The following is a 17,796-nucleotide window of genomic DNA, read 5'->3' as shown; positions in this document are numbered from 1 at the left end:
TTTCTACTTCCTGGTCTTTTAGTATTTTTTCATTTATTTTACTTATACATGTTATAAAACACAATGAATTTGTTTAAGTGGTGAATTATCTTTTGAAGAAATTTAAATTTTAGGAAAAATGTTTTTTTTACCCACATAGTTACCTTTTTTGGTAATCTTAATTCCTTTAGATGTATACTTTCAGCTGGTATCATTTTTCATCTGCATGAGAAAATTCTTTTCAGTTTATTGTAGTGTAAGTCTCCTCAAAATTATTTTCCAGCTTTTATATGTTTGAACTACCCTTGTTTTTTCATTTATTTTTGAAAAATATATTCACTGAGTATTAAACTCTAGGTTTTCTGTCTTCTCTTTTACATTTTTAAAGATATTCCTCCACTGTTTGCATTTTTCCAGTGAGAATTCTGCTTTCTTCCTAACTTTTATTTGTATACATATCTCTTTTCCTTTGGCTGCTCTTAAGAGTTTTCCTTTTATAACTGGTTTTAAGCAATTGTATTATGAAGTGTGTTGATGTGATTTTCTTTACTTCTTTTTGTGCTTAAAGCTCATTTAGCTTCTTGGAATATGGGTGTTTAATTATCATGAAATTTGAAAAACATTGGCCACTGTTTCTTTAGATTGTTTTGTTTGCCCCTTCTTTTTTCACTACTTCAGGGATCCAGTTACATATTTAAAAGGTTGCTTGAAGTTCTTCCAGAGCTCACTTGAGCTTTGCACTTGTTCTAAAATTATATTTTCTGTTTTAAATTTCAGACAGTTTCTATTGCTTTTTCTTCAATACCCTTAATTTTCCTTTAGACATTGTAGTTTTCATCTCTACAAGTCTGATGTGGGTCTTTTTCCTATCTTCAATATTTCTACTTAACTTTTTAGACACATGTATTGAAGGCATAATTACTGTGTTTATTCTTTGGGTCTGCTAATTCTAGCACTTATGTCAGTTTTAAATCAGGTTTGATTGATTGATTATTCTCAGTATGGATCATATCTTTCTGCTTCATTGCATGTCTCCAAATCTTTGGTTGGGTGACAGACCTTGTGGATTTTACTTTCTGAGTCTTCTTATGCCTATAAATATTCTTTATGTTTTTTTAAAGCAGTTTTATGTATTTATTTTAATTTGAGAGTGTGTGTGTGTATACAAGTAGGGGAGAGGGGCAGAGGGAGAGAGAGAATATTAAGCAGGCTCCACACTCAGCATGGAGCCTGATGTGGGGCTCAATCCCATGACCCTGGGATCATGACCTTAGATAAAATCAAGAGCCAGATGCTCAACTGACTGAGCTACCCAAGCACCCATTCTTATAAATATTTCTTAAGCTTCATTCTTTTTTTTTTTTTGCACATAACATTAATGGCATTTATTTAGTTTAGATAAAGACTTCCAACACAGAACACTGTTAGGAATTAATCATTAGGAACTATGTAAAAGAGATGTGATGTAAGGCAAGTATTATATAAGGATGAAATAGATAAACACAGTTTTTATTTTTCTACAGAATTTACTGCAAGTTACCATGCTATGAAAACAAAAGCCACCCACTCTTAATATGTCAAATTTGTTTAGTAATTTAAAGAAAAATATATGATTCCCATCACACAGATAATTCTAAATCTACTTTGAAAATCAAATCATCAAGAAGTATCTGTCTGGAGAGACTATGGACCTACTATCACATTATAACAAAGATAAGGCTGTTATCTTCACAGAATATATGGATAATTAGTAATCAACAATTAACATAGTGAATGTTCTAATATTTGGGTAAATATTAGAAAACTATTTTAAAAAAAAACAAATTCGTGTGGACATTGTTTACTTTGCCAATGAGATTAGTTTGGAAAAGGGGTCTTGTTTAGTCTAGAAAATCTTGAGTCCAATATAGTTCTGGGCTAAACATATACTGAAGATCCTTTACAAGGACAAGTAGGCTTGGAAATCATGCAGTCTTATTTTGAATTAGCTTGCTTTAGTCCAAGGTATGGAATTAATTATCAAGTACCAGGAATTTCTGTAATGTACCCAATGCCAAATGGCTATAACATTCTACTTCCCACTATGATGATTCCTTGATTAGAAGTTGGTGTGAGGCATAAAGCATATTGTGAACTATAAAATAAATTGTACTCCAATGCTCGGATCTCTAAAGATAAATCTTGTTTTTCAATATAAGAAACTCACTAAATCAAATGAATGCTAATTAGAGCAAAAGTAGTATAAGTAAAACTGGGGCAGGAAACTTCTAATTACACAAGAAATACATGACTTAATCATTCTAAGAGAAGAATCATTTTCCCAGTAGCTCCACTGCTATGGATGATATTTTCATGAGCCTGGGCCACCTTCTCCAATGAATACTGACTGAGAGCCTATTACAGGTTTCAGCCAACCAATTTCCATTCCAGCTTGAAGGGCTGCTGCATATTGCTTAAATTCCTCCTTAGTTGATGAGTAGAGAGCAACCCCAATTATACCAGATTCCTTTGTCATGGTGTCCTGTGGGTTTATTTCAATAGGACCTCTGCTGCCAACAGCTATTACTCGCCCTCCATGTGACAGAAGATTCAAATCATTATTAGGATTTACATTGGCTAACATTTCAATGATCACATCAATTCCTTTTTCACCGAAAGATTTCTTAATTTTATTAATATAATTACGTTCTCTGTGGTTAAACACTTCATGGGTTCCATTTTGCAAAACGATGTTTTGTCCTTCCTCAGTACCAGCTGTGCCCAGAACCTTTTAAACCACAAACTCTAGCAATCTGGCATACTGCCAGTCCAACTCCTCCACTAGCCCCTGAACCAGAACACTTTCTCCAGCTTTCACATGGGCACTGTGGAGCAGAGCTCAATAAGCAGTAAAATATGGGATACCGATGGCAGCTCCTTGTTTAAAGTCCAGTTTTTCTGGCAGTGGGTATACAGTGAGATCTGTTACAAGAGCATACTCGGCATAGCCCTCAGAGATGGTGCTGGTAGTGAAAACTCCATCACCTTTCTTGAAAGTAGATGTATGATCTCGTACAGCTTCTATTACCCCAGCCACACCTGAACAAGGAGTATAGGCTGTAAGAGTGGTTTTACTGTGAGTATCAGAACAAATATATGTTTCTACTGGGTTTACACCACGTGCATGGACCTTGATTAGAACCTGATGGTCTTTTGGAGTTGATACTGCCACATCCGACTGGAATTTCAGCACTTCCGGTCCACCAAATTAAAAAACTCTAATTGCTCTCATCAATTTCAGTCCAGTTGCCATGGTGACCTGGTTCCAGAGAGGGGAAGCAAATTCTGCAAGGGCTCACTCAGATTCTACCTTAAGCTTCATTCTTGTATGCAGTAAGGTTACTTGGAAATAGATCCTTTATGGTCTTGCTTTTATGACTCGTTAGGTGGCTCCAAAAAAGTACCCAGTATAGGGCTAACTATCCCCCACTACTAAGACAAGACTCTTCTGAGTACCCTACCCAATGCTACATGAATTATGAGTTTTTCTGGTATGGCTGTATGGAACAGGTACTTTTCCTGACCTGTGTCAATGTTGTGCAGTATTTGCTTTAATCCTTTTGGATGCTTTTTACTACCTCTGGCAGTCTCGTCAAATACAATCACTGATCTCTTCTCTGTGGAATATTCAGCAGGATCATTCTGCATGAGTCTGGGTTATTTTTCTGTGCAGGTCCCTCCTTTATGGTGTTGCCCTGTAAACTCTAGGCTGCTTTTTCTCTCTGGACTTCCACTTCCTCAGGCTAGGTTCTTCCTGTGTTCTTCTTCTCTGAACCATAACTTGGAAATCTCTCATGGCAGAAAGCCCCTACATTTGTAGGGGTCACCTCAGATGTTTTCTATTTCTCAGGGATTACTCTCTTCAGTTGCTTGATGCCCAGCACCTTGATTTTGATGTTGTTGTTGTTGTTGTTGTTTTACACAGAAGGGTAAATCTAGTACTTATTACTACATCTCATTTGAAGCTGAAGTCCCAGCTGAACTTAATAATAGAGATGGGCCATGGGAATATTAAGAAATCTATCTATAGTTCTGCAGAAATTCCAGTTTATGGTAAAATATTGAATCAAAGTTTCTTTATACACATACATATGTATATCTTTTTAATTTAAACTACTTTACTCTGGGGGAGTATCAATTTTAATGAGCACCAAATTCAATTCTAAATACTGTTCACTTAAAAAGTAAGAAAAAAAAAGTTAAAAAGAAAGAAAGAAAAAAAGACCTGGATACTGCAAAAGTATCTGTTATTTAATAGGCAGTGATAACTTCATAGAAATGTGTACCTCAAATTTGGCTTCTACAATCTTTTTATTTTTTCTTAGTGTTTATTTATTTTTGAAAGAGGGAAAGAATGTGAGTGGAGGAGGGGCAGAGAGAGAGGGAGCCACAGAATCCAAACCAGGCTCCAGGCTCTGAGCTGTCAGCACAGAGCCTGACATAGGACTCAAACTCACAGACTGCAAGATTATGACCTGAGCTGAAGTCAGATGCTTAACCTACTGAGCCACCCAGGCCCCCCTTCAATCCTTTTATATTAGAACTATTCTTAGATCTTAAAGAATTTTCTAACCTCATCCCACTAAGGAAGAGTTTCAACTTTTATCTGTCAAACAGGTTTTAGATCAAAAGTATAAGTAGTAGAATATTGAGTCAGGTGAAATGATAAACTCTCTCATGAAATAATTTAATATGATTGGCCTAGAAATTGTTACTTTTCCACATGAAAGTTAATTTAGCAGGTGTTCATGAAGGGAAGTAATGCAAAGATATCTACAAGATTAATTATCTCTGAAAAAGTTCTCAAAAGATGTTTTGATACAGGTAAATTCACATGTAGATTATTAATTTTATGTAAAGACAGATGTTTGTTTAAAAAAATCCCTAGTATTAAATCTAATATCAAGTAACTAACTTTTGTTTCACTGTAATATCTTGAACACTGTGAGTCTTTTTAAGTTTAAAAGGGATTACTACAACTGCTAATAAAAAAGAAAATCTTGGGGTGCCTGGGTGGCTCAGTCGGTTAAGTGTCCGACTTCGGCTCAGGTCACGATCTCTCAGTCTGTGAGTTCAAGTCCCTGTCGGGCTCTGTGTTGACAGCTCAGAGCCTGGAGCCTGTTTCAGATTCTGTGTCTCCCTCTCTCTGACCCTCCCCCATTCATGCTCTGTCTCTCTCTGTCTCAAAAATAAATAAACGTTATAAAAAAATTTTTAAAAAATCTTGAAAATAGGATACATTTAACATTAGAAGAAAATAGATGGAAGCAAATAATGGAAGAATTAAATTAGAAAGCAACTTCAAAGTATTCAATGCTTAAGTGACTCAATGTTGTGAAAATTTTGTGTTAGAAAGAGGGGTTCTATTAAAATTGTCCTAAGAATCATACAGTGTAAGGAAAATGACTTCAAAATGAGAAAAATATATTCTGAAAATCTAGGTCATTTATCTGAGATTTCTTATATTTCCTGAAGTTTTGTGCTTTAAACTTTTTGATACATCACCTAGAGACAGTCACTTTTTTTCACTGAAGATCAAGTTATCAGCAAAGTACAAAATGGTAATTAAAAATTTCTAGTTCAGTACCAGGCACACATTGTTCTTTTAATGAATCAGATTATCTCAACTTTGTAAGGATTAATTAGGCACTTGTAGCAGTTCCTTTAAATTTCTCAGAACACTATGCCACTAGATAACTAAGCAGCAGTCTTGTAAACTCAGAGTTAATAGAGGCTCCAAAAATCCATTACACTTAATTCACTAGAGTCAGAATTTTTATTATGATGTTATTAAAACATTATTATATATTTTTATGTAATGTTAACTAAGGTTGTGGAAGCACTAAATATCATTGAATGAAAGGTGGAAAATTAATATTGCAGTATTTTTCTTTTAGAAAAAATAAAATTACAGAAAAATAAATACGACAATAGTTTTTGAAACCTGTATGTATTTTCTCTCCAAAATTAACAAATGTTAAGATTTTAGAAATGTAGATATTATAGATTAAAGGGGAATTATTTTGGAATAATTTCTGATTTATGGAAAAATTGTAAAGACAGTATAAAGAGTTATCATATACCTTCATGAAAGTTTCTCAGTGCTAACATCTTATACAAACACATGTATTAAAACCAAGAAATTAACACTGGTACAATGCTATTAACTAACTTGTAGATTTTGTTAATATTTCACATTCTTAAATTCCATGATCCATTCCAGGGGATATCAGTTTAACTGTATGTATGTACATATATATGTGTGTATGAACTTCTAATTAATGTCAAACACAAATTTTATATGTCAGAACTATATATTTTTTTCATTAATCTTTATTTATTTTTAAATGGAATTAAATTGACATACAATATCACATTAGTTCTAGGTGTAAAAGATAGTGATGATATTTTTATACATTATGAAATGATTATCATTATAGGTCTAGTTACTATCTGTTGCCACACCACACAAAGTTATTGCAAATTATTGACTATATTCTCTCTGCTGTACATTATATCCCTGTGACTTATTTATTTTATAACTAAGTTATTTTATAATTAGAAGTTTGTCCTTCTTAATCCCTTCACCTATTTTGTTCATGCCTCCACCGATCTCCCCTTTGGCAATCACTAGTTTATTTTCTGTATCTATGAGTCTGTTTCTGTTTTGTTTTGCTGGTATATTTGTTTTGTTTTTTAGATTACACATATAAGCAAAATTATATGTTATTTGCCTTTCTCTAGGTTATTTCACTTAGCACAATAGCCTCTAAATCCAACCACATTTTCATAAATGGCAAGATTTCATTCGTTTTTATGGCTGAGTAATATTCAATTGTGTGTGTGTGTATGTATATATATATATATATATATATATATATATATATACACACATATATATACCACAATGTCTTTAGCCATTCATCTATAGATGGGCACACATTACTTCCATATCTTGGCTATTGTCAACAATGCTGCAGTGAACATAGGGTTTTCATATCTTTTCAAACTAGTGTTTTCTTTTTCTTTTCTTTTTTTCAGATAAATACCCAGAAATGGAATTGCTGGATTGCTATAAATTTTTGAGGAATCTCCATACTGTTTTCCATATTGGCTGTACCAATTTACATTCTCACAATAGTGCACAAGCGTTCCCTTTTATGCACATCCTCACCAATACCTATTATTTCTTATCTTTTTGATAACGGCCATTGTGACATGTGTGAGGTAGTATCTCATTTTGGTTTTGATTTGGGTTTCTCTGATGACTATCGATATGGAACATCTTTTCACATTCCTGTTGGCCATCTGTGTGTCTTTTTTGGAAAAATGTCTATTCAGGTCCTCTATTTGTTAATCAGGCTCATTATTGTTGTTGCTGCTGCTGCTGTTTCTGTTATTGAGTTGTATGAATTCTTTTTATATTTTCAGTAACAACTCCTTATTAGATATATCATTTGCAAGTATCTTCTCCCACTCATTAGGTTGTCTTTTTTGTTTTGTTGATGGTTTCTGTCAATGTGTAAAGCTTTTCAGTTTGATGTAGTCCCATTTATTTGTGTTTTCTTTTTTTTTTTCCTCTTGCCTGAGGAGGCATATCCAAAACAATATTGACAGGACAAATGCCAAAGAATCTATTGCCTATGTTTCATCCTAGGAGTTTTATAGTTTCAGGTCTTACATTAAGGTCTTTCACTAATCCATTATGAGTTTATTTTTGTACATGGTGTAAGAAAGTGGTCTAGTTTCAATCTTTGGGATGTAGCTGTCTAATTTTCCCAATATACTTTATTGAAGAGACTGCATTTTACCCTTTGTATGTTCTTGTCTCCTTTTTCATAGATTGGTTGATCATATAGCATGGGTTTATTTCTGGGCTCTTTATTCTGTTCCATTGATCTACGTATCTATTTTTGAGCAAGTACAATACTGTTTTTATTAATATAGCTTTGTAGTATAGTTTGAATCAAGAGAGCTAGGATACCACTTAACTTTCAGTCATCATGTATCCTTAGCCTTCTTCAGCTGGTGACAGTATCACAGTCTTTCCTTCCTCTTCACATCCTTCATATTTTTTTTAATGTTTATTTATTTTTGAGAGAGAGAGACAGACAGAGAGCAAGAAGGGGAGGGGCAGAGACAGAGAGGGAGACACAGAATCTGAAGCAGGCTCCAGGTTCCTAGCTGTCGGCACAGAGACCAACATGAGGCTTGAACTCACAAACTGTGAGATCATGACCTGAGCTGAAGTCTGGCATTTAACCAACTGAGCCACCCAGGTGCCCTACATCCTTCATAATTTTTAAGAATATTCATCAGGTGCTTTGTAGACCATCGTTGATTCAGTTTTATCTGATATTTACTTACCAGAAGTTCTAAAATTTTTTTGGAAGAATATCAGAAGTGAAATGTGTTTCTTATCAAACCCTATCAAGGGTTATATCATAACATGTCTTATCACCAGTGGTGTCAATTTTTTTCACTTAAGGTGGAATCTGACAGGTTTCTGCACTGTAAAGTTCCTGTTTTTCTCTTTTCATAGCCTATTATTTTGAAGCAAGTAACAAAGTCTAGCACACATTCCAGTGGAAGAAAATTAAGCTCCACCTCTTGGAGGGAGAATAAATTATTTAGAATTTTTCTGAAGGAAGCACTTTCCTTTCTCCCTCATTATTTTGTCAATAAATTATGTATATTAGGATGTACTTGTGAATATTTACTTTGGTCTTTGAGTTATAAATACTATTACAGGCATAGCTCAGAGATATTGCAGGTTTAGTTCCTACAATAAAGCAATATCACAATAAAGTGAGTCCACTGAATTTTTTGGTTTCCCAATGCATACAAAAGTTATGTTTACACTATGCTGTAGTCTATTAGGTGTGCAATAGAATTATAGCTAAAAAAAAGTCTGTGACAATTCAAAAATACTTAATGCTAAAAAATGTTAACCATCATGTGAATTTTCAGTAAGTTGTAGTCTTTTTACTGTTGGTGGGTCTTGCTTTGATATTGATGGTTACTGACTGATCAGGGTGGTGGTTACTTAAGGTTGGGGTGGCTGTGGCAGCTTCCTAAAATAAGACAAATTTTCCAGCATTGACTCTTCTTTTCATGAACAATTTCTCTGTGGCATTGATGTTGCTTGATAGCATTTTCCCCACAATAGAATTTATTGTAAAATTGGAGTCAACCCTCAAACCCTGTTATTGCTATATCAATTAAGATTATTTAATATTCTAAATCCTTTGTTGTCATTTCAATAATCTTCAAATTATCCCACCAGGAGTAGATTACATTTGAAGAAACCACTTTCTTTGTTCATTTATGAGAAGCAATTCCTCATCTGTTCAAGTTTTATCGTAAGATTGCAGCAACTCAATCACATTTTCAGGCTCCACTTCTAATTCTAATTCTCTTGTCATTTCCACCACATCTGTGATTACCTCTTTTCACTGAAGACTTGAACCTTCAAAGTCATCCATGAAGATTGGCATCAATTTCTTTTAATGCTGACATTTTGACCTTTTCCATTGAGTCACAAATGCCCTTAATGGCATTTAGAATGGTGAATCCTTTCCCTAAAGTTTCCAATTGATTTTTCCCAGATCCATCAGAAGAATCATTATCTATGTCAGTGATAGCCTTATAAAAATGCACCTCTTAAATAGTAAGATTTGAAAGTCAAAATTACTCCTTGATCCATGGGTTGGAAGCATGAATAGATCTTATATTGGCAGGCATGAAATCAACATTAATCTCCTTGTACATCTCCATCAGAGCTCTTAGATGACCAGATGCATTGTTGATAAGGAGTAATATTTTGAGAGGAATAGTTTTCTTTTTTTTTTTTTCTTTTTTTTTTCTGAGCAATAGGTCTCAATAGTAGGCTTAAAATATTTAGTAAATCATGTCATAAAGAGATGTGCTGTCATCCAAGCTTTGTTTTTCCTTTTATACATCATAATCACAATAGACTTAGCATAATTCTTAAGAACCCTATGATTTTCAGAATGATAAATGAGCATTGGCTTCAACTTCAAGTCACCAGCTACATTTAGCTCCCTAACAAGGAAGTCAGCCTCTCCTTTGAAGATATGAAGCCAGGCATTAACTTCTCTCTAGCTATGAAAGACCTAGATGGCATCTTTTTCCACCAGAAGCATCTTTTTCAATACATTGAAAATCTATTGTTTACTGTAGCCACCTTCATTAATTATTGTACCTAGATCTTCTGGATGATTTGCTGCAGTTTCTATGTTAGCACTTGCTGCTTCACCTTGTACTTTGATGTTAAGGAAACAGGTCCTTTTCTTAAACTTCAGGAACCTGCCTCTGGTAGTTTCAAACTTTCCTTCTGCAGCTTTCTTACCTCTCTCAGCTCTTATAATGTTAAAGAAAGTTAGGACCTTGATCTAGATTAGGATTTGGCTTATGGGAACACTGTGACTGGTTTGATCTATCCAGGCCACTAAAACAGTCACCATATAAGCAATAGGCTATTTGTTTCACTTTCTTATCATTTGTGTGTTCACTGGGGTATCACTTTACATTTCCTCCAAGAACCTTTTCTTTGCATTCACAAATTGGCTATTTGGCACAAGATACCTAACTTTTGGCTTAGCTCAGCTTTTGACACACCTTCCCTACTATGCTTAACCATTTCAAGCTTTTTTTTTAAATTTTTTTCAACGTTTATTTTTATTTTTGGGACAGAGAGAGACAGAGCATGAACGGGGGATGGGCAGAGAGAGAGTGAGACACAGAATCGGAAACAGGCTCCAGGCTCTGAGCCATCAGCCCAGAGCCTGACGTGGGGCTCAAACTCCCGGACCGCGAGATCGTGACCTGGCTGAAGTCGGACGCTTAACCGACTGCACCACCCAGGCGCCCCACCATTTCAAGCTTTTGATTTAAAGTGAGAGACATGTGACTCTTCCTTTCAATTGAACACTTAAAGGCCATTTGTAGAACTATTAATTGGCCTAATTTCAATATTGTTGTGTCTCAAGAAATAAAGAGGCCTGAAGAGAGACAGACAGATAAGGAACGGCCAGTCAATGGAGAAAACAGAACACACACATTTATCTGTTAAGTTCACCATTTTATATGGGTGTGGTTCATGGCACCCCAAAACAATTATAATAGTAACATCAAAGACCATTGATCAAAGATCACCATAACAAATATATTAATCATAAAAAAAGTTTGAAATATTGTGAGAATTACCAAAATGTGACACAGAGCCACAAAGTGAGCAAATGCTGTTAGAAAAATGTTGCCAATAAACTAGCTTGATGCAGGATTGCCACAGACTTTCAATCTGCAAAGAATGCAGTATCTGTGAAGTGTAACAAAGTGAAGTACAATAAAATGAGGTATGCTTATGCTACTAACAGTCCAATACTAAATATTTATTTTGCTGCTCAATGGATCCTGCTTTGACTATTTGAGAAACTTTCTCAAATTGGTTTCTGTGTCCTTTTATTGTTTGAAATTATTTTTTAAATTTATATTTTTTTGAGAGAGAGAGAGAAAGAGAAAGAGAGAGCACAAGCAGGAGTGGGGCAGAGGGAGAGGGAGGGAGAGAATCTTAAGCGGCTCCATGCTCAGTGCAGAGCTTGATGCAGGGTTCAATTTCGTGAACCATGAGATCATGACTGTGAGATCTTGACCCAAGCCAAAATCAAGAATTGGATGCTTAATTGACTGAGCCATCCAGGCACCCTGCTCCTTGGGCCCTTTTGACATGATCCCATAGTCTCCTCCTCCTCTTCCTCCACCACCTCATCTTTCTTCTTTTTCTTCTCCTTTTTAACACTCTCCTTCTGGTCCTATTAAATTCTCTAGGTTTATCTTGGATTTTTCTATCCAGCCCTAGAATCAGCCATTTATCCAAGGACCCCTAGTTCTTTTTGTTGGAGAATGGTTTTCAGAATCTAAGATCTCGGTGCTGGGTATGCTTGTTGTTACTGTGATGTTATTGCTTTCATGTCCTCTCAGCAGACAGAGCTAAGAAATATATGTGTAATACAAATCCATGTGTATACATGTTAAAAATATCTGTGTGTGTGTGTGTGTGTGTGTTTGAGGGGGTAGGTGAGTTCATTTCACTATCTCTGACTTTAACTTCAGAACCACAGGGTTTATTCTCCCCTTCCCCCATTGCTTATTTGTAGCTTCTATCTCTGACAGAATGAGATCCGGCTCCCATTATCTATAATTTATTTACTTATTTGCTCAACCAATTGCAGTATACATGCAGAGTAGCTTTAGAATACTTAGTCCATACTGCTCTGAAAAATAAATTTATCAACTAGAATATAGTGTTTATGTACAATTCTTTTTGTTTTTAGCCTTCAAGAATCTAGTCAAAACAGTATTTTCTGAATTTTATTTAGGTTAGCTTCCTTTTTTCTCCAATAGTGTAGTTTTAAAGGTAATTCTCTTGAGTAAAAACACAGTATAGGCAATATGGGAGTTAGAAATGTAATATTGCAAAAGTTCATTTTTAAGATGATTGTCATCAATTTTAACAGAAGCAGTATTCTAAAGCATTACAATCCATTATAATTATAACTCACTCACCTCAAAATTATCAGAGCTCTTTGTCTTTTAAGTGGGGGCAATTACAGCATTGCACTAAATCCTACTGGAGTGAAGGCAGAGTTGGGTAAGATTACCTGCCCTGACTTTCATTAGACACAGCCACAATAGCACAACTCTGCCTCCTCCCACCTGAATTAACTGAGTTACCCTGGTCTGCTATCCTTCTTGTCATGGTCTTGATATCGTTTTAATGTCATATCTTCCCAATGACAAGTTTTATTATATCTATATTATAGAAAATGAAACAGTTTCTAAAAGTGACTTGCCCAAAGTCATATGGCTCATAAATGATAGAGCTGAGACCAGAATTTGGCTGTATTCAAAGTCCAAAGTGTGAAAAATTAACATATGAATGTTAGATTTTCATGTCCTGAAGAATACAGCATGGTTGGGTTTGTAGTAAAGCACCCAGATTATTTTGTATAGTAAATGGACATTTTTATAGTTTTTTGAGTCATCCATTGCCTATTTCTTTATTGTCAGTTGGCTCAACCTATGCAACTTTGAAGACATTTCTACCTAAAAAAAAAAAAATAACAGGGTCCTATTTTAGTCAATTTTCTCATACTTCACAGTTTGTCTTTTGTCTCTAAATAATTCGGCATGGTTATTTTACAATGCAGTTTCAATAGATTGGCTCTACTTGAATAATTTAGCTTTGACTTTGAATATGTAAAATAAGTATAATTTCATTAAAATGTTCCAAGTCAGTTCTAATTCCTATTCTGTTTTTGTTTTGTTTTGTTTACTGAGAATTTGGGAGTGTCTAGTATGTACCCATTGGGGCATTTGCACAGATAAAGGATTTTCTGAGAATGGTTCTGGTTGTATATAGCACAAGGCTAATCAAAGGAAAGTTTTTTTCTTTTTTTTCCCCTGTAATCAGTCATGGATTGAAAGCTTCATACAATACAACTAGAATATTTTTCTAAAGAAATAAAAACAATTTAAATACCAAATATAAAGCCCAATTTCTTATGATTATATTTTTCAAACTGATATTGAACTTTCTAAACATGTTTTCCCAATTTCTGTATTTTTTGTTTGTGGATAGGTCACAGACATTTGTTTACCAGCACTGATGTATGGAACATATTGGTCTCTGATCAGAGGCTTCCTTTTGAAAAGTGCGACTCAGTGTTAGTGTCCATCACATTCCAAGTCAGGTTTCAGTGATGTAATATTTATTCCCCCTGTATGTGTGAACTATCCTCAAGATCTTAACGCTTTCTTACTTTTGTACTAATCTAGGTTATTGGAGAGCATTGTATATGAAAAACATTACTCTTCTTTGCTATATATAGTATTGCTTGTGCAGAAATATGTTACCATTTATTAAGTGATTATTATATGCTATGTCCAGTTTTAAATATCTTATATGTATTAAGTCATTTAATCCTTTCAATATGAAAGCAAATACTATTATCATTCCCACCCTGTAGAAATGGAAACTGAAACACAGAGATTGACTTCCCATGATCACATATTAGTGAGCAGGAGAGTTGAGATCCAAACTCAGGCAGCTTGGCTCTTAAGTCTGTGTCCTTGTCTTATCATACTGTTGTCCCCCAAAAATCTGGGAAGGCCTTCGTATTTATCTAAAATTGGTTTCCAAGTATATGGTTCAAAATGTTTCTCAATTCCTATCACTTATGGAGGCATTTCTAACTAGAAGGCACAATTTTGAGCTTATAGAATTGTTTTTTTTTTAAATTTATTGTTTATTTATTTGAGAGAGAGAGAGAGAGAGAGAGAGAAGGGGAGGGGCAAAGAGAGAAGGAGACACAGAATCTGAAGCAGGTTCCAGGCTCTGAGCTGTCAGCACAGAGCCTGATGCAGGGCTCCAAGTCAGGAACCCCAAGATCATGACCTGAGCCGAAGATGGACACTTAACTGACTGAGCCACCCAGGTGCTCCAAAGGTTATAGAATTATAAACACTTGTTGTCTTTCCCGTTTTGGTTTTGCTACTAGGCACTTAGAAACTAAGGTCTGAACTCAAATGTCATAGATTTTCTCTTCTTTTTGTTTTTGCTTTTTCCAAGTATTGTTTTACTTATTGGAAGTATTTTTATTAGCCACCTTGAATTCCTTTGTTGAATAGGTGGTATATAAATAAGCCAATTAATGTCCTAAAGCAGTTCTGCTCTCATGTGATTTAAATAACAAAAATATATTCTCTAATAGTTTTGGAGATGGGTAGTCTGAAATCAAGTTGTCAGCAAGGCCACATTTCCTCTGGAGGCTCTAGGGGAGAATCTATTTTTTGCCTCTTTCAGCTTCTGGAGCCTACTGACCTTTGACTTGTGTCTGTGTCACTCCAATCTCTCCCCTCATGGCCACTTACCTCTTCTGCTTGTGTCTGCTCTGCAGATCTCTGCCAAGGACACTGTCATTGGATTTAAGAACCAGATAATGTAGATAATCCAGGATGATCTCCTCATCTCAAGATCCTTAGCTTAATTATGTCTGCATAGACCCTTTTCCCAAATAAGTTAACTTTCACAGGTTCTGGGGATTAGGACCTGGACGTGTATTTTGGGGAGCCACGATTCAAGGCACCATAATAAGTAATGATAGCTGCATGAGGGTGTAATCCATGGGCTTTTGAGATTTAAATTTTATATGTAAAAAGACTTTTTATTTTTTGCCCGTTTCCTAGCTCTTTGTTTTATTGTGGACTAGTTAGGTTTTCCAGGGACCTGGGTTTCATTCAGGTAAAGTGGCAAGATGCACAGTGTTTTAAATTTTGTCTAATTTTGGTCTTAAAGTCTTTAAAAAAAAATCTTCTACATATTTGTCTTCATATTCATCTTTCTGAGAGGCAGGATAAAATAATTCTTAAAATTATAGACTGCAAAAGGTATATCTGGATTCAGATCCTGTTTGACTACAGACTGTAAAAGCTGTATTTGGATTCAAATCCTGAGTCTTACTAGCTGCATTACCTTAAACAATTTTCTTCATCTTTAAGTACCTTCATCATAGGGTTAACTAAGGGTTTTACACACACCACCACCACCACCATATAATGGTTAAAAGTGTCTAGACTGTGGAAAGCAGTGTGTTATTATTATTAGCTATTATTGTAAAGAACCACTATAGTCTTCTTTCAGAATAAGTCCAGTATGATGAACTCAGGTATCTGATCCTTTCTTACAAGATTTTATGCCTAAAAAGTTTGCAAAATTTTCAAATAAGGAACAATTGAGAAGTACTGAAAATTCCAAATATACAAAATAATCACTAGAGATATAATATAAAGGCCTAAAGGAAGCCTGTAACTTGAGTGAAATAAAAACTGCCATTTTGCTTGGGTAAGTCTGAGACCAAGGAAAATTGTTTAGGTTCTTTTTTTATAATATATACATATATATTATGTATGTATATATGTATATATCTATGTATACATTACTTTTAAGAGACAGAGAGACAGAGCATGGGCAGGCAAGGGGTAGAGAGAGAGAGGGAGACATAGAACCTGAAGCAGGCTCCAGGCTCAGTGATGACAGCATAGAGCCCAACCCAGGGCTTTGACCCAGGGTTCAAACTCATGAAGCATGGGATCATGACCTGAGCTGAAAGTCAGACATTCAACTGATTGAGGCACCCAGGTGCCCCTGTTTAAGTTCTAATGGAGGGGACCAGATATTTAGGGGATGTGTCACAAAAGTTAGAGCCTTTCACTTTTAGGTCACTGATTCTCACCCAACTTATAAGGACAAAACCACAAAAGTAATTGAAAATCATTATCATCTAAAAACTATTACGTACTGCCCTTGAAAAAAAGTTGTTTGCTTAACTCTGATTTTCAGGCAGTGACAACCAGCATCACATTGAACACTCACCATTTGGCAGTCTAAATAGAGAGGTTAGATGGTGAACGAGGCTGAAGACAAAATGACAATCTGTTCCTCCAGGGTCCTCTGAAAGGCTTCACAAGGTGGGAGAGGGGCAGTTTAGTTGGCTACTGCCTCTGCAGAATTTAATCCAGAAATAAGTGCATATTAGTTTGGAGACTGGGATACCAAAACTTGCTAGCTATTATATACACTGTAAGGAGATTCTTACAGTCTTATGTAAAAGAAAGTTTTAAACTAGCTTTATGGAGTGCAGTTTACACCATAAAATTCACCTGTTTTAAGTGTATACTTTAATGATTTTTGGGTAAACTTATAGAATTATGTAACCTTTGCCTCATCCAGTTTTAGAACATTTTAATGGATAAATTTAAAGGAATATATATCTATTTTTTTTTTTTTAATTTTTTTTTCAACGTTTATTTATTTTTGGGACAGAGAGAGTCAGAGCATGAACAGGGGAGGGGCAGAGAGAGAGGGAGACACAGAATCGGAAACAAGCTCCAGGCTCTGAGCCATCAGCCCAGAGCCTGACGCGGGGCTCGAACTCACGGACTGCGAGATCGTGACCTGGCTGAAGTCGGACGCTTAACCGACTGCGCCACCCAGGCGCCCAGGAATATATATCTAATTAGGCACTGCAGTGGCATCCTAATAGTCTCTCTGCTTCCATTCTTGTTATCCCTGTAATCCATTTTCCATAGAGAAAATATTTTTTTTAACGTAAATCAAATTAAATCAGTTTTCTGCTCAAAACCCTTCAACAGCATCCTATCATACTTAAATTAGAGGCCCTATATGATCAAACAGCTGTCTAGCTCTCACACCTTACTTCTTGGTATTCTTCTCACTATGTAACAGGTACACTAGAATTGTCTCTTTCTGTGACTAAAGTCATTCCCCATTGCACAAACTCTTTACTGGCAATGTTCTTTGTCTCATGGCTTCTTCCCTCCCCGTCATTACACACTTCAGCTTCAATGTCAGTTCTGAATGGTCCTCCTTAACCACGAGAACTAAAGCAGACATTATTGCTTAACTTTAATTCTCTACAGTGCATTTATTATTGGGCATTTTGTGCTTTGAGAAGTATTTCTTATATGTTAATTGACAAGCACACAACACTCCACCTCGAGTGAGCTTTATGACAACTGGAACTCGTCTTGTTTACAATTTAATCCCAGCACCCAGGAAACTGAACGGGTTGACACATGGGACTTCATTAAATACTTGTTCAATAGTGAGTAAGAGAGAATAGGTATCTGCTCTCTTGGAGTTTATATTCTAAAGGGGGAGACCAATACATAAAA

The 17,796-nt window shown here is 35.4% G+C and overlaps 1 pseudogene; it reads right to left on the bottom strand.

Moving 5' to 3' along the window:
• Window positions 1-2,100: 2,100 nt before the first annotated feature.
• Window positions 2,101-3,505, bottom strand: LOC122491310 (annotated as a pseudogene).
• Between the last annotated feature and the right edge of the window lie 14,291 nt (window positions 3,506-17,796).

The sequence above is a fragment of the Prionailurus bengalensis genome, chromosome C2 (genome assembly GCF_016509475.1).
Source record: "Prionailurus bengalensis isolate Pbe53 chromosome C2, Fcat_Pben_1.1_paternal_pri, whole genome shotgun sequence".
NCBI classification, from domain to species: Eukaryota; Metazoa; Chordata; class Mammalia; order Carnivora; family Felidae; genus Prionailurus; species Prionailurus bengalensis.
The sequence above is the reverse complement of the archived record's forward strand: the minus strand, read 5'-3'. Positions and strand labels throughout refer to the sequence as shown.